General features: G+C 35.9%; 1 protein-coding gene across 2 annotated transcripts in view; it reads right to left on the bottom strand.

Moving 5' to 3' along the window:
- LOC140439824 (uncharacterized) overlaps nt 1–21,562 on the bottom strand; it is a 256,661-nt gene extending 235,099 nt beyond the window's left edge. For both annotated transcript variants that reach the window (XM_072529976.1, XM_072529977.1), the window contains exon 1: nt 21,429–21,562. The gene's annotated coding sequence lies outside the window, so the exon portion shown is untranslated. The remainder of the gene's footprint in view (nt 1–21,428) is intronic.
- Nucleotides 21,563–26,244: the final 4,682 nt, after the last annotated feature.

Here is a 26,244-nt window from a genome sequence, read left to right as displayed (position 1 = left end):
TTCTCTCCCTTTTTTATTTTTATGTTTTGTCGACGCATCCTCGTGTTTTATATTCGTATAAAATGCATGGTACACTGAAGGTATATTATCCAAAAGAGTTTGCAGATTTTTCCATTTTTCAGCTTAATTGGCACTGAATATTATGTGAAGTTGCGTAAAAGTTTCATTAATAGAAAGCGATAACCGTCCAGATAAGTTAAACCCACATAAACATAATGGGAATGTATAAATATCATTCAAAACTGGCTTATATTCAAACAAAAATAAGTCAAAGTCTTTTGCATATCCCAAGTGTGCGAAATCTCTAAATAAAAGAGGTCTTCCTTTTGTGTTTTTTGGATCTTTTATAAGCTTATTAAGTCCTTTTCAAACGAAAAAAACATTTCGTTTGTCATGTTGTAAACCATATATTTTTTGCAAGTACTTGCGATTACTTTTCTCCAGTGATCAGAAATAAGAACTTGAGGATTTCGTTTTTTATTTTTTTTTTCGATCAAGGCAAAATTCCTGTCACATTCCGTATAAGTGTGACCTGGCTTAAGAAATTTGTGTTGTATTTCTTTAATGTAAGTGATTTTTACTAAATACATAAATAACTTATAAATATTTTTATTTTTATTTTGGCCCCCACACGAATCGCTCCATGCTATTACGTTAGTAACAGTGAATGGTATGGATTTGAAAAATGCAGAAGGTACGACGCTATCTCCTGTGAACTCCTGCCAAACACAGTTTATTCCCATGTGTACATATGGTCTGCTCCAGTAAGCAAATTATGGACTACAAAAATTGTAAGTCTACATATAGTTGTTTTAGATAGAATACCTTTAATGTAGTAAGTAATGGCATGGCCAACGTTTGCTGTAGATCGAAACTTTTACCGCAGTATCCTTCGAAGTTTTGTTGCTTTTAATATCCAGTTCATTAATACTACATGCCTTTTGTGCCTTTCTTTAATACACTGTACCATTTTGAATACTTATTTCGTTTTCAGAGTTCTTTACAATATTCTGCAAGCTGTCGCACTTTGAGCAGGTGTCGCTGTGAGGCTTGTTAAATCGCAAATTTAATTCACTGTTAAAAACATTACGATAGTAACTTATTATTTTCGTTACAATATTGTTTATATAATAAGTACATCTTTGTAATGCCAAGATCTGGGGAAGAATATCGGGTATTTAAGCGATCTTTACGGGAGCAGTGGTTTTATATTTAGGAAACATATTTATATGCTGAATTACGGTGTCTCGAATATTTTTGTTAATTTTGTTAATACTTTCTTTTTCTCCGTTTATTAGGCTATGTTATAACAAATCTATCAGTTTTTTCACATACTGTAGTAAACAGTGTATTACTTATATCAAACGTTTGGAGGAAAAATGCTTTACATACTTATTTATTAGCATGATTTTTGTTGATCTTCGATGTTTTATAGATCTTTGATTCCTACTAGCAACTTCCTCTTTTTTATGCAGGACGATAAATATGCTGTTTGCAAGTTGTAACTAAAAAGCTCAAAAGATTTACTAAATAGAGCTTGTCTGTCTAATCAGAAATAATTTCGGTACACTTAAATCTACATTTATGATCAATAGGTGCCAATTTCGTACTCAGATGGATGACGTTCTTGTGTACTAAATACTACTGGCCTATGGTTCTTAGCTTTTTTTATTTCTTTTCCAGGCACTGAAATTCCTTTTTCCTTTTCTTGTTTATCTTGGCATGACATGTGTAGATTTACTAGCACTGCTTGACTCTGACTGTTCAGATTCTTCTGGGAAATATACTATACCATCGTCTTCTGGTATATTTTTGATTTTCTTCCGTTTCAAAAGCATCTAACTTGATTCATAGGCGTCTAGAAAAAAAAAACTGGAAGATAACTATAAAACTAAAGCTGAGATTATTCGTTTTGATCTTAGCCACCTTGCTACCTCTAGCCAAACCAAAAAATACAAGGTAATAAATAGACGGAGTCTGCAGACGGAGACTTTTCCAGTTCTTGTACAATATGAAAACTTAATGACGCGGGACAACTTGTGTAATAAAAATTTAAAAAACACATTGATGAACGAATAATGAATAAAATTACAAAAATTAAATATCATATACATTTTATGATTCTATGTTCTGAGTTTTGTTATATGCAAGAAAACGAAACTTGTGAAAGTTAACTAAAACAAAATAGCTTGAGTTTGTAATATAGTAATACGGAGTACAAAATTAAATATTTATGTAAATATTTAAAATACTAAACAAAGAGAAAAATCTAAAAATTATCATAAGGTCTATCAGGACGTAAACATTGACAGAAGAGCAACCAATTCCACACCGAGTAGGTGGGGAATTCACTTCTGAATAAATTAAATCTTAAGATATTCGAAGTTAAAATTTTTATGACGAAAATTACTTTCTGATACTTTTTCCAGGGAATCAGATATTACTGAAGAGGGAACACTCATCGGCCTGTTATAAAATATAGAGAAAGTAGACATTGTAATATTTATAAATAAGTAAATGATAGTAAATGTGTGTTAAGGATGTAATGAAGCACCATATATGATGCAATATCTAGCTGGCATCACGTAGCCACTCTCACTCAATTCCTACCTTTATTTCCACATTAGAACACGTCGGTAATCTAATCTACCTCACCGGAGATTAGATAACCAACGTCAGTGAAACGTGAGGTCAGGGGTATCGAAGAAGGAGGATATAGTCCTTCGACGAAAAGAGGGTTAACCATTAGATTAACTACCGAACACAAAAAAAAATAAAAAGAAAGTAAAGTAATACCTTTCAAAATGTAAATCGAACATGTGTTAACTACATATCGATGCTTTAGCTTACGCAAAAAATAACGAAGAATGAGTAAGAATTTAAAAGTAGCTAATAATTTTATAGTATTGTCGACAAGGAAAGATGGGCATCAAATAGTAAAAAGCAAGAAATTAGATATATTATCAGTACTGTCTACATTATATAATATTCTAAACGTAAGAAATAAAGAAAGAAAGAACCAGATCTTTTCTTGTTAATAGTAAAATTAACTAATTATAAGAGATACTATAACTGATATACAAAAAAAAAACAAAAGAAGGCGACAGCAAACGGAACGGACGAGTTAGAATACACTGAATAGAAGCGAAACGCACGAACAGAAATACTAGAGAGAAATAGTTCGACTCGAGCAGACGAACAGTACGGACGTGCTTAAGAGAGAAGCGTGCTTACGTGGGGGCGACTGACCTATTGTCAACGGAGCCTTTCAGCTCCCGGTGGGTAAGACACCGAGTGTGGCATAGGCACTTGTCCTACATATTAGCGAAAAGCGGATGCGAGGTTGTTACTAGTTAAACCGTCGAGGAGCTGTTTTTATAGGCTCCTCGCGGAGGCTATAATAGCTTCGCGTTTGCGAAGAATTCGGGATCACCTCAGTGTGTCGTCAGGGATGACACTGTAAGGCCTTGACATTTGACAAGGTCGGACAGAAACGGCCCCTGCTCCTGAGGTGTGAGAAACAGGAAGAGGATCCCTCACTGTGAATACAGGGAGTGAACTACCGCGAGGTACCTGGGACGGCACCCAGTAAGCCGTACTGACAGCGGTCAGTCGGTGGAAAAAAAAACAGAGTTGTCTAAGTAAAATTTTCTTATATCTTATGAACTATTTGTTCACTGCCTTACGGCAATATGAGTGATATTCCCCCCCCAGAAAGTGTTGTCACGCAGGTGACAACACAAGAAGAAGAAGAGAATGATTTAGCCAAATCATCAAACCCCTCTGATGCCAGCTCGATTGAGCTGTATAATAAATTTATTGAATCGACTAATCCCGCGATCGATGACATAGAAATCGTGATATCTTCTGACGATGACTACTATCTGCCCGAGTCGGAGGAAGAAAAAAGCGAAATCGACACCGATGACGATGTTAATACGATGGACGCCATCGACGAAGAGCCGAGCCCAGCCGCAGAATCGCGCGAAGCCCCGCCCCCAACTGTAGTAGAGATACCACCCGTCGTGGACAACGTCTCCAAAAATGAAGCCGAGCCCGAAATCGGCAAGAAAATGAAAAGGCTACGGCCCAAAGAAGACTCTCCGGAAGACGAAGAAGTAAAGAAAAAGGCCAGAGAAATGGCGGAAAGGGAAAAGGCCAATGAGCTTTTAAGGTCGGTCAATGTACTGACGGAACAGATCAAATCTCTAAAAGAAGAAAGCCGTATCCGCGAGGAAAAGGCGAATAAACAAATCCAAGACCTTCTCGCTCAGATGACTGAGATGAGAAACGAAAATAAGGAAAAGAACAAGGAGATACAAAAACTTGTACAACATATAATGGCATTAACAGCAGCCAAGGAGAAAGCAGAGTCAATAATGGAGATCGACCCGTGGAAAGCCTCTCTCGATAACGACGTTGTAAAGCTAGTTGAACTAGGAATCGGTTCACCTCCCCCCGCAAAGCCATCCGGTAGCAAAGGCAAGCCTAAAGAGCCGGAAAGAATTATAACAACCAAAGAACCTGCAGGTTGGACACAAGTCCAAAACAAAAAAAGGAAAAAAGACAGGCACAACTACTGAGAAATCAGACAGTAGTGTAAAAACAAAAATAGGCGTCGCCGAAAAGCAGACGCAGATAATAAATCAGCGAAAAGAAAACGAACTTAACAAGGCTGCGAAAGAGGCTCATGAAAGAAGCCAGAAAAAGAAAACTGCCCAAAATAACCTGAGCAAAAATAGCCAAGTTGAAAAAGAAAACAACGTAGCAAAATACTCACCGCAAACAAGCGAGGAGACTACAGTAAAAAAGCCAATAGTAAAAGAGCCGAAACCACCGGCGATAATCCTAAAAACTGTAGGAGAACACCAAAAAATCCTGCAGAGAGCAGCCAACCAAGGCATAATATCAGTCAATAAGTTTGCACGATCAGGCAGATCTATTGTTATTAACACAAAAACTAGAAAAGATTACCTAGGAATGGTACACATCCTAGAAGAACACACTCCAAAAGTAGAATTCATCGCATATCCCATAGATAGCGATAAACTAAAAAGAGTCATTATAAAAGGTCTATCTGCTACTACTAGCACAGTAGCAATTAAAGACGAACTATAAAATAGAGGAATAGAAGCAACAAGGGTGATCAATATGATCTCCAAAAAAGCTGATAAAAAAGTACTGCCACATTTCATCGTCACCCTCAAAGAGGAAGACGTTGCAAAAATTAAAAAAATATCTGATATATGCTACATGCGCATCTATGTGGAGGATGAATTCAAAATCACAAAAGACAACCTACAGTGTTATAACTGTCAAGGGTTCTATCACAGCTCAAAGGCTTGCCATTGCGGATCCAGATGTGTAAAATGCGGAGAAAACCACATCAGTAACGACTGTGAGAAAAGCCGGGAAACCGACCCCAAATGTGCAAACTGTGGTGAAGCGCACACAGCAAATTATAGAGGATGCTCTAAGGCCCCCAAAAAGAAAACGCCTGCCCCAACAAGACCGGTAGGAAGACCCATAAACAGCGTTCCAATCAACAAAGGAGTCAGCTACGCACAGGCAGCGAAAAAATCCGCTGAAACCACCACAGAAGCTCCAGCACAACCACAAAAAGTGTCGGTACAGGACGCAGCTACCCTCATCGCAAACTTCCATACAGAGTATAATAACAAAATGATGGAAATGATGTCCATGATGGACAAAGCAACAAAAATGATGACTGCATTTGGAGAAGCCGTCCGAAAATGTTAGCAAACCAAAACGAAGATCTACGCATTGGGTCATGGAATTCCGGCGGAATATTCAAAAAGATCAACCTTCTGGATGAAATAATAAACAGATTAGAGCTCGATATTGTAGCCCTTCAAGAAACCAAACTAGTGGAAAGGAAAAAAACAAAATTTCCAGGCTACGATATCTATAGAACGGATCATAGAGCATTATCAGGAGGAACAGCTATATTAGTCAAAAGGGGACTCGAACACGAGCACATCCCAACACCAGACGGACTGGTGACTAAGGAAGCCACAATTATTCGACTTAAGGCCAACAACGAAACACTAAAAATAGTGTCAGCTTACGTCAGACCACATGATCCGATTTTTAACGAAGATTTGAGCCTAATACTGAACTCAGAAGAGCCAACTATAATTATTGGAGACCTAAATGCTAGATCTCCCAATTGGTTTGACAGGACGACCAACCGAAACGGAAGATATCTCTGCAACCATCTCGAGAACAGACCGAACACACATGTCATCGGACCAACAGAACCGACATGTTTCCACGGAGAACTCCCTACGTATCTTGACATTGCAATCCTACACAACGTGGGTCAACAATACGAGATACACTCTCTAAATGAAGGCGATTCGACACATAACCTAATCGTCCTGACCCTTGGTGCATTAGAATTAAACTACTTGCAGCCCCACAACAGAAAGAAGACAATTTGGCCAAACTTCAGAAGAATTGTGAGCGAGAACATCGGTAACATCCCAACAATTATTAATATTACAGAACTAGAAGATAGTGTAATAAAACAAGAACAAGCAATAAACAATGCTATCGATGCCAGCTCCAAAACCGAAACAATCACAAGACAAAAAGGAAGATTCAGGGATATAAGTATAGGACTTCAAAACCTAATCAAAGAGAAAAACCGGAAAAGAAGAAGAGCCTACCGCACAAGAACGGTAGAAGACAAAAGGATTGCAAATGAGCTAGACAGGGAAGTGAAAAAACAACTTCAAAATCATAGAAATGAAAGCTGGGACTCCTATATCGATGAGCTAAATCCTAACAAATCCGCCTTCTGGAAGTTATCTAAAATCCTTCGAAAGGACAAGAAACCCATACCTCCCCTACACGGAGTAAACGGGATTGTCCATACCGAAATCGACAAAGCCGAAGTCATGAAGGACGAATTAGAAAGGGCGTGTAGAAACAACGACCACCCCGACGATGACATAGACTTTGAAGAAGAGGTAGAAAGAGCAGCGAGAAGACTTAGAAGGAAAAAGGGCAGAATAGGTATTACACATACATCTCCCGAAGAAATAAAGGAACTTATAAAAATGACAAATGCCAAAAAAGCCCCAGGACCCGACAACATCACAAACAGAGCGCTGAAAAATCTACCAACAAAAGCTATTGTTTATATCACTAACATAATAAACAGCATGCTAAAACTACGATATTTCCCAGATAGGTGAAAAGAGGCACACGTAATAATGATTGCAAAACCTGGTAAAAACGGCACATTTCCGCAAAATTACAGACCTATCAGCTTATTATCATCTATAAGCAAGATAGCGGAAAGAGTCATACTAAGAAGACTCAATGAAGAATCACAAATGCTAGGAACCATACCAGAGGCTCAATTCGGGTTCAGAAGCGAACACTCCTGTGAATTACAGGTACTACGACTTACAGAATTTATCACCAAAGGATTTAATGAAAAAATGTACACAGCTACAGCTTTTCTGGACGTCAGCAAAGCCTTCGACAGAGTCTGGCACCATGGACTCATCTATAAAATGAATGAATTTGGTTACAGTGAGGCGATGACATGCCTTCTTGCGTCATATCTTGCCAACAGAAGGTTCAGAGTTCGAATAGGGGCAACCCTATCCGAAGTCGGGACCCTGGAGGCGGGTGTGCCTCAGGGAGCGGTGCTGTCTCCTTACCTGTACACCATCTATACGGCCGACACGCCAAAAGAGCCAGGCTCTCTGTTGAGTCTTTACGCTGACGATACAGCAATAGCTGTTAGCTGGAGAAACCCGGATCATGCAGCTAATCATCTGCAAAGAGCACTAAACAGATTCCAAAGATGGTGCATAAAATGGAAAATAGCCCTAAATCCAGACAAAACACAGGCTGTAATGTTTAGTCACAGAAGAAGTGTACCAAATCGCGAAATTACAATTGAAAACACCCCAGTAGACTGGACCAACCAGGCTAAATACCTAGGGGTACATCTAGACAAGAAGCTAACGTTCACTGAGCACATCAATCAGCAAATACGCAAAGCCAAAGCGTTGAAAAGTCAGCTCTCAACACTTATTGGAAGGAAAAGTAAACTACGATTTAAAACCAAAATCAGGGTTGCGAATAGTATTATCCTGCCAGTCCTAACATATGCATCCGCAGCGTGGGGACACACCTGTAAAACAAACAGGAAAAAGATACAGACCACTCAGAATCAAATAGTCAGAGATGCCCTTAAGATACCAAGGTACGTACCCTTGAGATACGTATATAGAGACTCAGGACAAACAAGAATCCTACGCACGCTAGACGAGGGAGCATATGAAATTTTCAACGGACTAAGAAACCACCCAAGCAGAATGTTAAGAGAGCTGACTAACTACAATGAAAACATAAGGACGGTACACAGAAGACCAAAACAACAGATAGCTCGATATAGGGAGAACCCGAACGAATAAATAAAGAATGAGATGGTTGCAAGAAGAACAAACAAAGAAATGCAGTCAATCAGAAAACACACTAAAAAAACTCTGGCGAGAGGGTACGCTTTTCTTTTTAGGTTTTTAGGTAATTATAAGTCCAATATACACCGGGGTGTGTGAGAGCATTATACACTTGGGAATGCACACCCCAATACACGCACACAAATAGGATTAAGGAAAAAAGGAAAGAATTGTTGCCCAGGCATTTTATAGTCCCGAAGCCACAAGGAAGTCCACAAAAAAAAAAATGTGTTTTCTAATTAAATTACGTAAATTCATATTGATATATTCATACTTTTCATTAAACCGTTTAACGTAAATTTACTTTATATAGCAAATATAGAAGGGGCCCGTCAGGCCTTCTATATACCGCTCCGCGGACTAGGCCCTTAAGGCAGATCGAATGAAAGATCTACTCGCGAAATCCGAGCACTGAGGTCATGTGCGGCATACATGGGCTTGTTGGCCGGACCCCTCTCGGGTGCTCAGCCGGCGAGGAGAACAAAATTTATTTTGCCAAATCGGCGGCTGAGTGACCGAGCACACACTCTTTTCCGGACATAGAGTCATCAACTCAGGCTGATGGCTCTATGGTCGGAACACACGCTCTTTTTTTTTTTTTTTTTAGGGACTCAAGTCCCGACGTAAAGCTAGAGTAAAATATCAATAGAGTCAGTAAAGTAAATAGGGAGAAAAGCCTAGATGTGGCTACCCCTACAGTTAGGTGGCATAACCACATTCACTAAAAACTGAGGATATCCTATTACCCAGGGCATCTTAAGTAAATTTCAGATCATAAGCCTCCTCACGTAAGTCACACGATGAGGAGGGGTGGTGGAAAAGCCTGGGGGTCAGATAGGTACCACTTCGACTAGCGAGGTGTGACAGGTTTGATCTTCGGACATGTGGATCCCATTCTTACATTGGTATACACATGTTCCTAGGGGCAGGGTTGATCACTGCGCGTGTGTGTGTGTAGAGAGAAATAGTAGCATTATTAGAAAAAAATATACCAAAGACAAAAATAGAGATCAAATATTGCTGGAACAACATCAAGACACAGGTCGTGAAAAAACAGGTTAACCATATTAAAATGTTGGATCTATAAATAAGACAACATATCTATATAAACAGAGCGAAGACAAGAAAATCCAGAAAAATCAGCTGGGAATTCAACGAGGACATTAGAAACATAAAGAAAGGGAATACGCCATTGACCAATATAATATATTGAATAAAGAAAATATTAAATTCATAATAGGCACAACAAACATTTTAAAAACATATTAACGTAGACGAGGCAACGAAGCACTAAGCCTACTAACAGCAAGATGAATTGCTATGCAATTTTTTGAATTCGATTTGGAAAACTGTCAGAAAAGTTCGTGAACAAAATTTATTGCGGTGAATGAAAATGAAAATTGCATTTAGTGTATGAGGAAAATGCATCTTTTTTAATTGACCTAGTACAATTTTTACATGCCAAATTGAAAACCAGGTAAATTTTAAATAAAGCGAAAAGAAAAAAACGCACGTTAACTACGTAACTTGGAGGATATCTGTGTATGTGTGGCAGAATAAGTATAAGAGCACATGTAAAAGTAAAAGACGAAATCTGCTACAGCGAAGATTATAATATGTATCACCTAGCTATTTATCAGTGCTACCAACTGCTTAAGAGCGCTCAGTATAAATAATATTGTTTTTGCCCAATTTTTGGCTACATAACGTTGTATGATGTCGTATTCGATGGTCATTTATCAACGAAATATTTGTGTTCGGCAACATCGGAACCTTCCGAGTAATGACTGTCGACTAATTTAGAATAAAATTTAACATATAACTCCAGGTAAAGAGGTCAACCATAGGTACTAGATACTTTGGAAACCATCGCCGTCATAATATTCGTATCCAGCAACCCCAAAATCCCGAGTAATATCTTTTGACTGATTTCGAATGAAAATAATACAAAACTCCAAAAGATGAGGTCCATCCTGGGCACCAGGTAGCTCGAGAACCATCGCCTTTATAATATTCGTGTTCTGCGACCTTTAAACCCCCCCAAATAATTACTATCGACTGATTAGAAATGAAATTAACATACTCCAGAAGACGAGATCCACCCAACATAGACATCGGGTAGCTTTTTTTTTTATTTAACATCCAATGTTTATTGCAATCTATCTCATTATAAACAATAAGCAATATGTATAATTTTTGTACAACAACATAGTGGGAAGCTGCCCAGTGGCGAGCACCCAGGTAAAATATGATATAAGTATAATCTATGATAATCAATTAGTTTAAACTTTCACTTAACAAACAGAGTTTAATACAGGTAAACATCACTGACACACATATGAGATTTACAAGGCTAAGAACACAAATTAAGGAAATATTTAGAAAACACCAGAATAGAAACTTGTTATTTCACCGCACCATGACACTATGCTCTATTTTTCTTGATTTACTAGAGGTCCAAAGGGTCTGGTCGTTTTAATCTTCTTACGTATGAAATGTTGAGCAGATCCGTGGCCAGCGGATTTGGATGGCAGGATAGTCTGTTCTTGTATACAGAGTTTACAGCAGATATTGCTTCGCTAACTGTTGGTAGCTGTAAATCGTGGTGTAATCTGTGGTTCGTGATATACCAAGGGGCATTACAGATCTGGCGCAGTACTTTGGATTGGAAACGTTGAAGTTTTTGTATGTTGGTATTACTTGCTGTACCCCAGATTTGTGCTGCATATTGCCATACCGGTTTTAAAATACATTTATATATCAGAAGTTTGTTCTCCAGGCTAAGATTTGATTTTCGACTCATGTACCAATACATTTTCCTGTAGATTAAGCTGAGTTGAAGGCGTTTCTTCCAGATGTGGATGCCCCAATTAAGTTTGCTATCCAAATGGATTCCTAAGTATTTAACGACGGTATTAACTGGTAGTGGAGTGTTGTTTATAGAAACTGGTGGCGCGACACCTTTTTTTAAAGTAAACGTTATTTGTGTTGATTTTAAACTGTTAACTTGAACTCGCCACAACTTAAGCCAGCTCTCTAGTTTAAGTAGGTGATTTTGTAATACCTGGGCTGCTTCAGCTGCTGTAGAATTTGAAGCCATGATAACTGTGTCGTCGGCATATATAGCGATTGTTGTATTGGTCGTCGTTGGGAGATCTGATGTGTATATTAAGTAGAGGGTGGGTCCTAGTATGCTTCCTTGTGGAACTCCAGAACAAATTGGAAACAGGTTAGTGATTTCCCCACCTCTTTTGACTTGAAAGAATCGATCTGTCAGGTAGAATCTTAAAAGTAAACTTATGGGATGGTGAAATATAGATTTAATTTTGGAGATAAGACCTACATGCCAAACTTTGTCGAATGCTTGAGAGACATCTAGAAATGCAGCAGTACAGTAATTTTTTTGTTCAAGCGAATTTCTGATAGTCTTTACCACCCTATGAATTTGCTCGATAGTACCATGTTGTTTCCTAAACCCAAACTGATAATTTGGTAAAACATTACTGTCATATAAAATAAGCTCCAGTCTTCTCAGAAAAAGCCGTTCAAATACTTTGGATATAATAGGCAACAAGCTAATAGGACGGTATAAAGATACTTCCGTGTGATCCTTATTAGGTTTTGGAATCAGAACAATTTGAGCAACTTTCCATTGGATTGGAAAATAACCTGTTTTTAATATTGAATTAAATATATAAGTTATTAAACTTACGCCTTCGTTGGGTAGATTTTTTAGTACTAAACTAGATATTAAGTCATATCCAGGTGACTTTTTAATTTCCAGATTATCAATTATTTCTTTGATTTCAGATTTCTTAACAGGTTTAATAGGTGGAGCCATTTGATATGGTGCATGTACGACTTCATGGATAGCTTGTTCCTCTTCAACTGAGACTTCCCTCTAATGCGGTTGAAATACCTCGCATAGATGATTTGCAAAAGTACATGCTTTATCTATGTCAGTTTTAGCCCAAGTGCCATTTTGTTTCCTGATTGGCATATTCATTTGTTCGTTGTGTTTAAGTTTTTTTATTAGTTTCCACAGCGAATAGTTTGTATCACCTGCAGGTGAGAGGTTCTTTAAATATTTGTTGATTCCACTGTCTTTATGTTGGATCAGTTTTCTTTTGAGTAGTCTGCAAGCTCTATTCAGATTTGTTTTATCTTCTGGATGCCTAGTGAGCTGCCATATCTTTCGCAGTTTTCTTTTTTCCAATATGAGTGTATTTATGTGTGCAGGATAGGACTCGGAGTTGTCTTTGTAATAAATTTCTGGGGTGGACGTCCAAGCAGCTTGCTGAATAACTGTAGTTAAGTGAGCAACTGCATTTTCTATGTCACTATCACTTTTAAGAGGCAAGTTTAGATTGATGGATGTTTTTATTTTTTCTCTATATCTGTTCCAGTTTTTTCTTTTATTAGAGAGTGTTAAATGTTTAGAACAGTTTTGAATTTGGCTTTGTAGATCTATGAAGAAAGGGGAATGATCTGATGAGAGGTCAAATGAAGGAGAAATTTGGAGGTAGGTATGTTTTACTATAGCAAAATCAATAAGATCAGGAATTTTTTGTCTATCAGTAGGCCAATACGTAGGCTCTCCAGTAGAGAAAGAAATTAAATGATTCTCATTAATACTTTTTAATAATTCTCGTCCACGTGAGGTTACGATTCTGGAACTCCATTTATGATGTTTGGCATTATAATCTCCAGCAGAAATGAAACGGTGTCCTAGCATCTTAAAGTATTCAGTAAAATGATCAGCTTTAATTATTTTATTCGGTGGACAGTAAACAGCAGATAGAATAATCGAGCCTTGTGAATCTTCGACCGACACTGATGTGGCTTGGATGTTAACTTTACTAATTTTATTTGTTTCATGATGCTTAATGTTATTTCTTATAATAATTGCCGTACCTATGTGGGTTTTACCTAATGGATGTTGAGTTACATAGGTTGAATATTTGGGAATATGGAAATGGCTCTTATTAGTCATGTGTGCTTCGGAAATAAACATAACATCTAGATTATGATAGTAGATAAATGTTTTAACTTCGTGGAAATGAGTGGTTAATCCATTGGCATTCCAACAGCACATCTTTAGTTTAGTGTTGAAGGTTAAGTTTAGATATCAGAGAAATTATGAGATCAAACATCTTATCCATTCTTTCCATTAACTTATGTACTAGTAGTTCAAGATTATTTTGTATATGTTGAGGAGTTGTTGTTTCTATTATATGAGAAGTCTTCTATGGTAGATGTATTTCTATTATCTCTTCCTGCAACAATTTTCGCATAGCTTGTAGTTGGTTGAGTGCTTGAAGGAAATTCTGCACGAGGTGGTTGACTTGCGTTTTTATCTCTAAGTGTTGGAAATTTTTTTTTTGTGTAGCTCTTTGTATATTGAGCATCCCTTATAGCTGGTAGGATGATTTTCTAGACAATTTACACATTGAACATCTTTTGTATTTTTTGGTTTTGGGCATTGAGATGATAGGTTATCGCCCACACATTTTACACAGCGCGGACTCCTGTGGCAATAATTGTGGGTGTGGCCAAAATTTTGACATCTTTGGCATTGGGGTAGTTCCCTTTTCGGATGCGGTGGCTCAACTGTGACAATAGAGTTTAATAATTTTGTAATATTATATATATATCTTTATTGTTACTTTGGATAGCCAGTTCTATATTAAATAGTGGTAGATCTTTTTTTGTGCCTCTTTGCTTAATGTTGGAGATGTTCAGTGCTGTATGTCCGTGCGCTAGCAACGCTTTTTTAATGTCATCTGGATCTGTTGAAGGATGTAAATTACGTATAATAACTCGGAATCCACGGTTTTGTTTCAGTTGGTATGTATGGTACTTAATATATTTTTCTGCTAAAGATTTTACAATTAATGAATAGTTTTTGGATGAGTCAGCTTGAACTTGAATTTGGTTGTTAGCAAGACATTTTAAAGTATATTTACCTGGAGTTATCTGCTGTAGTAATTCCTGTAATGGTTTGATACACTCAACATTTTGGATAAATATAGGTGGTGGCTGTTCATCTTTTTTTTCTTCCAGCATTTCATCCTCTTCATTAGGTTTATCATTTTTAAGTGCCTCGTATCTGTTAGATGTAGGAACAGTTTTACTTAGCCAATAATCTTTGAGTGTAGCTTGTTTGGTGTTTTTCAATTCAGGACTATCATCGTTGCGTTGACGTTTCTTGTGGTGGACTGATACCCATTCACTACCACTTATTACCTCTTCTGCATCTGTGAGATTTTTTTGTGGTTTCTCTATTTGAAAGTTTGGTAATTTTGTTTGTAGATCGTTGTTGCGTATTTTAAATTTTTTCTGCTGTTCATCTAGAGAGTTGTAACTGTCTTTTCGATTTCTTCCAGGTGGAGGAGTGCGGGCTAGGCAGGATTTTCTAATAGCTGGATTTATGTCCTCAATGTATTGATAACTAGTTGGTTCTGGGTTATCTAGTTGGTGATCCATAGTTTTCCACTTATTACAACTAGGAATTGTTAAGACATTCCGGCATATTTTGTTAATATACCGGACTATTTTATTTATATTTATATTAATAAATGTAGTAGTTAAATTTGTATTAGTTCCTTGTTGGATAATTATAATAACATTAAACACAATCACTTTTTTCGGATGTTTTTAACTTTCTTGAGAACAAATGGCTTATACTAATTATAGGTACTAATTACAAAAAGATAAGATAATTATACACAAGTACTTCTTCGATGCTTGTTTCCAACACGAAGGTTCGAACGAGACTGTTCGGGTAGCTTAAGGATCATCGTTGTTATCATATTCGTATTCACAAACCTCGAAAACTCCTAAATATCAAAATTGAACTCATTCCTGTTGATCTTTTTTGAGTTGCAAATTTTTCATTTTTTGTGTACTTGCATCATCCTTATGCACAAATACAATTTTTATTTAACTACCTTAAATGTTTTTCACAAACTTGTCTGACACTTTCCCAAACCGAATTCAAAAAGTTTAGTAATTCATATTGCCCGGAAAATTGGTAGATTTCTTGCTTTTTTCTTCTGCAATGCCTCGCCTAATTATTATTATAGAAGATTTTATTAATTTACTCAATTTAAGGTGTACGACAACATAGTAACAAGGACACACTAGACAGCAGAAAACATGTGAAAACAGTGATAATGTAACTGCAGCACTAATAAAATAATGATAAAAAGCACTTGCATGAAGCAATACAATCTTTGGTGGGAAAGATATGATTTTGAGAAGCTGCTAAAGGGGTATCTATAGGAATTTTTAAATTAAAAGCTTATATGCGGAGTAAAACCTTTAAAACTACCAATGTAGCTTTCGGCCGGAAATAGTAACCGTAAATTAGACTTTTACTTTACTATTTTGATTGGAAATAAGTCGCAACTTTACTTTAAAATATACTTTGACGCTTTGATTTTTACTTTTAAAATCATTATTAAAATTTGTATTTCATTAAAATAAACATATTTTAAAGTGAAATATTGGCTTATTTAAAAAAAAAATAGTAATACTACATTTTCACTATTAGTCAACCGCTAAAAGAATATGGAGAATTGACTAAAGTGTACACTTGTTGATTTGTGCAGATTTTCGACGAGCTTATGGCAATAATAAACATTATTTATTTAACTAAAATATGAATTAAGGATTCAACATTCAAAACATCAGGACTCAATAGTAAGGATATAAGAGTGATTTCAAACTTATATTTCCAACAAAAAGCAACAGTGCGATTAGAAAATGAACTGTCCGAGATCTTCACAATCGAAAAAGAAGTTAAACAGGGTTGCATATTGTAACCGGCATTATTTAACATATACTCTAAAAACAATTATAAAAAGGCCTTGGATAAATCAGAAGATGATATTGTTGTAAATGGCCCACTTATAAACAATATTAGATATGCAGACGATACAGTGCTGCTGGCAGATAGTGCACAGGGGCTCCAAAGTCTGAAGGATAACGTTTTAGAAACATGTAACAAATACGACCTAAAACTAAATTGCAAGAAGACAAAAATAATGATCATTAGTAAGAACACCAACATAAATGCCCAAATTACAATAGGCGATACACCGTCAGAAAACTGCAATATCTGGGACATTTCATGAGGGGCGAGCATTATAACCTGCTGCAATTATTAATACAAGGAACAATACAGGGTAGAAGGAGTCGCAGAAGAAGACGCATCTCCTGGTTAAATAATTTGAGAGCTTGGTTTAACTGCACTTTTGCTGACATCTTTAGAGCAGCGGTCTCGAAAGTGCGAATTACCATGTTGGTTGCCAACCTTCTTAGAGGAGATGGTACATGAATAAGAAGATACACCGTTAGAAAGAGTAGAAAAAATATGCTGCTTGGGCTGCAATATTCTTGAGATCACAGCTAATAAATAAAAACTCGTATTAAAAAAGCTAGGAGCTTATTCAACAACCTTAGGAAGATTCTTTGCAACTTATCTTGAAGTATCAATATATGCATAAGAATTCTTAGATGTTACGTCTTCAGTGTCCTCCTCTATGAAGTAGAAAGCTGGAGCCTTACAGAAGATACCATAAAACGATTAGAGGCATTTGAAATATGGTGCTACTGACGTATGTTAAAGGTCTCATATATACACCACACAAGTAACATAACTATTCTTCAGAAGCTAAGAAAAGACAAAGAAATTATTAACACCGTAAAGAACAGAAAATTGGCTTATTTCGGCCACATTTTGCGTAATGGTAAATACCGACTTCTACAGTTGATTTAAGAAGGCAAGATTGAGGGTAAGAGAGTCCCTGGACATAGACGTATATCCTGGCTGGCCAATATTAGGAAGTGGACTAGTCTAGCGTCAACTGATCAATTTAGAGCTAGTGTGAACAGAATAAGAAGAGAAAATGAGGTCGCTAACATCTCTAGAAGATAGGCACATTTAGAAAAACAGTTAAATGGCTAAGGTCAATGTAATAAAAGATACCACAGAAACTTTTTCTATAACCACTAGTTTAAAATCAGGTGACAGATCATCACCAGTACTTTTTACTATTGTGTTAGATAGGTTTATCAAAGAAGTTAACATAAAGATAGAGGTGTTTTCAGATCAGAGTCCTCAAATGATATTGGCATATGCTGACGACATAGACACTGTAGGTATAAGTATTATCAAAGCAAAAGAGAGGTTTGTAAAACATTAAAAGGGAGAAAAAAATTTAGCCTTAAAAAAGGTTAAACATCAATAAAGAGAAGACTAGATATGTGTATATTGTTCATAGGAGAGGCAGATACAGAATAGAATAAAATACACCTATGGATACATACAGTTTTGAATTTTTAAACATTGCAAACTCCAATAATAGGACACCACCATAATCCAAGGCAATTATTTCTTAACTAATACTAAAGATAAACTTTGAGAAAACTAAACTTATGACAAATCTCGTAATGAGTGGAAATATAACTATCGACAATAATACCATACAACAAACAGACACTTACAAATATCTGGGACACGAGATCAAAATAAACAGAGACAATCAAACAAATGAAATACAGAGGCGAATAGGCCTGACATGGGCAGCATTTGGCAAACTAAGCCATATTCTAAAAAGTTCAATTCCCATGTGTCTCAAGCGAAAAGTTTATAACCAATGTGTTTTGCCTGTACAAACTTATGGAGCAGAGACTTTAACACTCACGCAGAAATCTGCGAATAAACTAAGAGTTACACAACGAGCCATGGAACGTGCAATGCTGAATGTGAGCCTCCGAGACCACATAACAAACCGACAAATCAGGCAAAGATCAGGAGTTCAAGACGTCATCGAAAGAACCACGAGACTTAAGTGGAACTGGGCAGGACACTTAGCCAGAACACAAGATGGACGATGGACAAGACGAATTATGGAATGGAGGCCCAGAAATTATAAAAGAAGCCGAGGACGACCACCGACTAGATGGACCGACGACATAAAAAGAGTAGCGGGAAACTGGCTACAAGCGGCCCAGTGTAGAGAACACTGGAAAGAACTGAGGGAGGCCTATGTCCAGCAGTGGACGGGATTGGCTGATTGATGATGATGATGAATACTATAGGCACTACAAGATAGATTTAAATCAAAAATATGATTATACTCAAATCAAAGACTAGAACAAACACGTTACCAATCAACTTGAAATCATTCAAAACACAGCACTTCGGATCGCCACAGGTGCATTTAGAACCACACCCGTTAAGAATCTCCAATGTCTTACAGGAGAACCACCTCTTACCCTACGAAGGAAGTATCTAAGCCTTTCGTATGCATCTTCAGTTGCCAGTAACAAATTCCACCCAGTGTTTCGAAATACATTTACGGACCGGTATCTAGAAGCTTATAAAAAAAGTAAGTTCGATCCACCTTTCTATGAAAGAGTCCGAAGAAATTTAAAAGATCTGCAACTGCAAATTCCTGACCTCTATCCTTCAAATCTAAAAACTCCCCCTCCCTGGTTAATCATGATTCCCGAGATCAATACGACACTACTCCAATATCACAAATCAGAGACATCACCAAATGTAATCAGACAGTCATTTTTAAAAGAACTCGAGACTTGCGGGGAAAGTTGTTGCATTTATACAGATGCCTCCAAATCTGCAAACGACGTAGGAGCAGCATTTGTCACTCCACATGCATCCTTCCAATTTAAATTAAGGTTGGCCACCTTTATATACTCAGCAGAGTTATATGCAATATTACAAGCCCTCATTCATATCAAAAGTACAAAACAGTCTTCCTCCGTCATTATCTCAGATTCTCTAAACTCGTTAACAACAATTGATCAACTATTCACTAAGAACCCTATAGCCTTACTTATCAAGAAAGAACTTGCAGCCTTACAAGAAACTGGTTCCGAAGTCAAATTTATATGGGTTCCATCTCACATGGGAATACAAGGTAATGAAAAAGCAGACCTCCAAGCAAGGGAAGCTTACAAAAACGATCATGCTACAATAGTGTCAAAGACTATTTCCAGTGATATAAAACAGTTCGTCAAAGAAAAAGTGATCAGTGCGTGGCAAAATGAGTGGAATTTATCGGAATCTAAACTAAAAGAAATTAAATCGACAGTGAGTCCGTGGCGCCTAGTGAACTTAAAAAGAGCTGATCAAGTCAAAATCTCTCGACTTCGATTAGGTCATACCAACATTACACGTAAGTACCTAATGAATAAGGAAGACATTCCAGTGTGTAAATACTGTCAAAACAACATTACTGTTAAACACCTCCTAACTGAATGTGGAAAATATACAGTCAACAGACAAAATAACAATATTTCCAACAATTTAAAAACAGTATTAGGTGAACATTTAAACATCAAAGACTTAATTAATTTTCTTAAAGATACATCTTTATATAATTTAATCTAATGTAAAAACTAATGTCGCTAATGACCCAAGTGGTTGAAGCGACTATTTTCTTTGTAAATAAAAAAAAAGACTAGAACATAAAAGACCTAAATTTATATAACACTGATTAGACTAGTGACAACATAAAAAACCCGGAGCATTATAAAACAAAACGAACTGCTAAAAGCCCTTTTGAATGCAAAATATTCATATAATTATATGGTCTTCTAGTTAATACTACAACTGGGCAATGTCGACTTAAAACAAATTAAAAATTAAAAAAAATGTATAAACAATTATAACCAATGAGATAAAAGCTCAAAGGCTCAGGTGGGTAGAACATGTGCGTAGAGCTTAGGACGAACGGTTTATCAAACGAATATGCGAGAAGAACCCAATTGAGGAAAGACCATTAGGCAAACTCAGATTTAGGTAGAGGAATAAGATTCCTCTTTAGGCAGAGGAAAAAATTAAATCATTATTATCATCATCATCATCAACCTGTGCGCCCACTGCTGGCCATAGGTCTCCCTTAGCTCTTTTTACCTGTCATTGTCTTGTGCAACTTGCATCCAGTTACTGTTAACAAGCTTTAAATCGTCAGTTCATCTGCTTAGTGGGCGTCCTCTACTCCGAAGTGCTTCTTGTCTCAGCCTCTACTTAACAATACTTTTTGTCCATCGATTGTATAATAACCTGGCGACTTGCCCCGTCAATTCCATTTTAGCAATGCAATTGTTTATATTTTTATTCTGTTATTTTTATTCTACAACGCATTTCTTCATTTGTGACTCGGTCTTAAAGATAGACACACCACATCTGGTGCTCAATAGCTCTATGAATCACGCGAATCTTATTCAATAACTATTTGTGAGTACCTACTAATGTTCCCCCGAAAAATTTCCGTTAAAGGAATTAAATACCATGGATTAAAATTTGAAAAGAAAATACGATGAATATAAGTAGATTAAAGCAAATGGTATAGGCAGCGAAGACCCACGATAGGTTGTGACGATTCAGAAAAGGAGAAGAATGACAGAGAATCGCAAAAGTAGAAAATATTAGATTAGATTTCTATACGTACTCCTAAAATGCCTGCATAAATATATACAAAGTAAGGAACATAATAATTATCAAAATATGGACAAAAAAAAATTAAAAGTAAACAATACTTATAACATTGTAAACTATGGGAAAACATTGTTAAGGTCAATTAAAATCAATATCATTTAAAAACAATATTTTACCTTTTGATTTTTTAAAAAATTAGATGGTATTTTTATTAATATAATAATTAATTAAAAAACCCTTATTCAAAATGATGAATTACCAAACACGTTTATTCATAATTACTTATGTAATGAAAGTAATTAAACTAATTTTTAATAACCAAACTTCACTATGCCGATACTTATGTTTAAAAACTAACTAAACACTAAAAGTATTATAAAAAACATATATTTCAGAATAAATTTTTTTAATGTATGCCGCAAAAAGTATTTACGTCCTCAAAAAAAGTTTACCTTGGACAATTAGTTATTTTAAAAATCAGACTTGGATTGAAGTCGGAAAAACGGCTTTTCCGAGTGCTGCCAGGTACGCGTTGAAGTGAGAAAGTTGCGGCATCGCCGACGGTAGCGGTAGACGTAGCGTCGCGACGATTTTGGAGAAACTGGCGCTATTTCAACTAGGACAAGTAGGAGTGTTAGCTACGCGTTAATAGAGGTGGCAGAAGGTTGTGTTTTGTTTTATTTAATATTGATGAGCACTTTGAAGTTTCTTTTATTAATTGATTCTCTTAAGTTGTTTTGGTCGTTGTTGAATCACCCTTTAAAACTTTTATTTTCTAGACCTCTTAAACGAATACAAAATGACCAAAACCGAAATTATTACCACATACACAAGATGATTTAAAGATTACTAAGTAATGATAGTACAAAAGGTTATAGTACAGAGTAATAAGAAGTGATTTCAATAAAAATGAAGCTTTTGTAGAATATGATGCAGAATGATAATGTAATAAAGCAAAAAATTAAAGAAGGGGTTGTTAAGATGTTGGATTCTCAATAAAAACTTAAGGAATTGTAGAATAATATTATAATTAATCGACAGTGGGATTATGAAAAGAACACGAGGATTTCACCATGTAGACAAAAGCCTAAATAAACCTATTATAAAAAAGAATGGACAGATAAAAAGGAAGATAAAAAAGGAACAAAGAATATTATTCAACCAAAATTATATTATCTTGGGGAAGATTTACTAATTATTTTAATAGAGATTTCCTTTGTAGCACAGACAGATTTACAGAAGAGGTACAAAATACATAATAATGTAGCAAGATATATTCAAAAAGCTAAAAGAGCTTACGCATAAAAGCAAATAAATACTAACAAAATATGTCAAAAAGGTTATGGAAATGTGTAAATAAACTCTGTGGAAAAACAGCTTCAAAAACAAACATAAAACTGATAAAAACAAAAAATGATGGAATGCTAACTGATAAAACAGACATATCAAATAAATTTGTAGATTACTATACCGATTTGGGAAAACGATATGCAGAAATGATTCCTGAGCTAACTGAATTTTGAGAAAATATATGGGAAATAAATAATAAGATACTACTATGTACCTATATAATATACTATGTACCTTATCAAAGTCATTTGACACTCTTTTACATAAAATACTGCCAACTAAACTTAAAAAATGTATTAGACTTGCATATAACATACTAGAAATTTATCTTCTACACAGGAAACATGTTTATATAGACGGATAAATTAGTAAGAAAAGAATTATTACATCCTAATGAATATGATTATTGAAGAAGTACGGTAAATATTAGATTCAGTAAAAAATGGTTAATCATCTCACACTGATGATAATAATTCTGACAGTGATGGTGTTGAATAAAAATGCAACTCCATATAATAATATGCGGCTATATGCCTTATGAAGGAACCTTATGAATGGGAATAAAATTATTTGTCTTATACAATTTGTACAGATACTCTTACATATTTAGTATTTACAATTGATAGAATGTGATGATCTTGGTGCAGCGTAAAATATAGCTTTTGTTTGTTTCGGACTATTCCTGACTTAAAAAATTACATTACTGCTGATTAATTACATTTCCTGCAAAATGTTTTACCAGATTTATTAGATGATGTCCTTTAAATATTCAAAAACTGGTTAGATGATGTCCAAAACTTATGGTTTCTATATGACGACTGTCCAGCCCACTTTAGTAGGAATGTACGAGACTTTCTTGATAATAACTACGAAGACCACAGGATTGGAAGAGACAATCCAGTTGCTTGGCCAGGAAGGTCGTCAGATTTTAGTCCTTGCGCTTATTGTGTTTGGGGATACATAAAAGTATTTATTTATTACGTTCCGATACAAAATCGTGCACAACTCTGCAGAGATACAAGATGCTTGCAACGAATTTAGAAATTTGGAATTTTTCGTTTCAGAGAAAGAATTCGGCGTTCTCTAAGCAAAAGATTAAATTTATACATAGAGACTAATGGTCATCACATCGAGCATCATTTGTAACTATATACTTTTGATACTTGCTGTTTTTTGTTAGTTTCGTTCCTTTGTAATAAATACTTTTTTTTTAAAGCCTTATAAAATGTTGTTTTAATTTGATATTTTTCTTCTTCTCCCACACTTTTTTTTTTAAATTGTGTACTGCATTTATTAAAACAAAAGATAATTTATAAAATTAATTAAGATACCTATTAATTTAATTTTCATGACAAAAAAACGAATAATTTTCAAATCAATTTTTCTAAAAAATGGTATATCCTACCGACTTAAAGTAAGAGTACCTTTTTGTACCAGAATACCTGAAAATTTAATAATCTAGTATAAACAATGCTTAAAAGTTAAACACAAAAAAAGTTATGCACTAAAATAACCATTGACCTACCCAAAACGGATGCTTATGACCGGTACTAGAAATTCACAATTAATGTAATCGATTCAACTCTAGATGATAAATAATCATACCAGTTTTCGTTTTTTAACTATAAGCATTCTGGAGCTATTAAAAAAAACTAATTACAAAGTGCCGTCTTCAAAGAGCTCTAGCTCCCTTAGGAAGCATTTTTGGACCAAGTGAATTGGGTTAAACTGTCTTAAAATTATCTGAGGAATCTCCGGTCTTTGTTTTTCAGGAGAGTTTCTGGACACCCTGTATATAATACAAAAAATTTAATGATACTTACATACCACATATCAGTATTCGTAATATGAGGTACTTCGCAATTCCTAATTTGGGGTACCCCATATTAGGCGTGGTGACATTAGGATTATTTACTTTTAGCTGCATTTACAAGCAAGCTGATGAGCTGATAAGTGTAAAGGCCATTTTCTGCTTTCCAGTTTCCTCGAAATGTACATATTATAATAAAAGTACATATTTTTAGGTTTCAAAAAATTATATGAGTTAAGACTTTCCACAACAATTTTTATATTTTTAATTTATCCGTAATTAATTGAAAACAAATTTTTTTTGTGCAATAAAAAAATTTTTTTTTTCATATGCCTAAAACATGGAAAGCGTGGAAAAAGGAACAAATGAGTTTTGCAATTGAAGCTGTTCGAAAAGGAGTAATGAAGCTACATGAAAAGTGCGCAATCATAAAATATAGCTCAAACATTAGAAAGGTACGTTAAGGTGGATGGGAATCCTGAAGACATAGTAAATTCTCATTTACGACGAAAAATAATATTTTCGGAAACAATGGAGTCAATGCTCACCAATCACTGCTTAGAACTGAAAAGAATATTTTTTAAATTAAACAAAAATACGTGCGTCATTGGCATATAGCTAATGCAAAGCAAGTAATATAAATAATACATTCAGCATGACCAAAAAAAGTGCTGGAAAGAAATGGTTTGCGGGGCTTCTTGCAATGCACAAGAAATTATCGCTAAGAATCTTCTTTTTCTTTAAGTAATCTAACTTTGGACATATTCCTCCCCCAAATGAATCCAGTGTTTTCTATTTTGCGACACTTGCTTTCTATTTTGCGACAGAGTAATGCTAGTGAAATTTAGTTCAAAGCCGTTCATTACCAATGTAATTCAGGTCTATGCCCCAACATCATCCAGTGATGAAGATAAATTAGAAGCATTTTACAAAGATCTTACTGATGCTCTAGATCTTGCCAAAGCAGCAGAAAATTGAATAGTCCTCAGAGACGTTAACGCTAAAGTCAACAAAGAACGCTGTTTGAACATTGTGGGGATTATAGCTTGACTGAATACTCACTTTAAACTACCCTTGAGAAGACTCTACACCTGGAAGTCAAATAAAGAATTAGAGGACAAAATTATTAGGAACCAAATCGATTTCATCATCATCATCTTGGTGCTACAGCCCTTAGAGGGCCTCGACCTTCTCAAGCTTTCTACGCCATTCTATTCTGTCACTCGCTTGCATTTTCCAGTTGCCTACTCCGATCTTCTCGGTATCTTGTGTTACCCTGTCCATCCACCTCAGCTTTGGTCTACATCGTCTTCTCATTCCCACGGGTTGCGCTGTTAGAATCTTTTTTATCATGTTTGACTCAGGGGCCCGGGCTACATGTCATGCCCACTGCAGGCGGTTTTGCTTAATTATAGTGGTAATATCTTTACCACCAAACGTTTGCTTGTAGATATTCTGCAGTTCAAAGTTATATCTACGCCTCCATATTCCGTTCTCACAGACCGCTCCGAATATCTTGCGTAGCACCTTTCTTTCAAAAATGGATAGAGCGCATTCATCTGTTTTCGTTAGCGTCCATGTCTCCATATGTGAGAACGGGGACTATCAGTGTTCTATACAGCCTTATACGAGTTTTTTGAGACAGACGTTTGTTAGCTAAGTACTTTGATATACCATAATAACACATGTTTGCAATTATTATTCGCCTTTTTATTTCCTCAGATGTGTTATTATTGGGGCTAACCGATGTCCCTAGATATATGAACTCTTTGACTGCTTCGAAGTTTTGGTCATTGATGTTTAAATTTGTGTCAACATTTCCAGCTCTTGTGTTTGTGTTAGTCGCCATGAATTTGGTTTTATTTTGATTTATCTGTAACCCCATTCGTTCTGCTGCTGCTACTAGCTCGGTTAGGATTTCCGCAGTTCTCGCCCTAGTTCTTGTTATAATGTCCACGTCGTCTGCATATGCTAGAATTTGGACTGGTCTATTAAATATTGTTCCCCTGCTATCTAAATTAGCGTCTCGTACAACTTTTTCTAAGGCGACATTAAAAAGCTGACACGCCAGCGCATCTCCCTGCCTTAACCCCCTTTGTATTTGAAAT

Source organism: Diabrotica undecimpunctata, chromosome 4, assembly GCF_040954645.1.
Source record: "Diabrotica undecimpunctata isolate CICGRU chromosome 4, icDiaUnde3, whole genome shotgun sequence".
NCBI classification, from domain to species: Eukaryota; Metazoa; Arthropoda; class Insecta; order Coleoptera; family Chrysomelidae; genus Diabrotica; species Diabrotica undecimpunctata.
The sequence above is the reverse complement of the archived record's forward strand: the minus strand, read 5'-3'. Positions and strand labels throughout refer to the sequence as shown.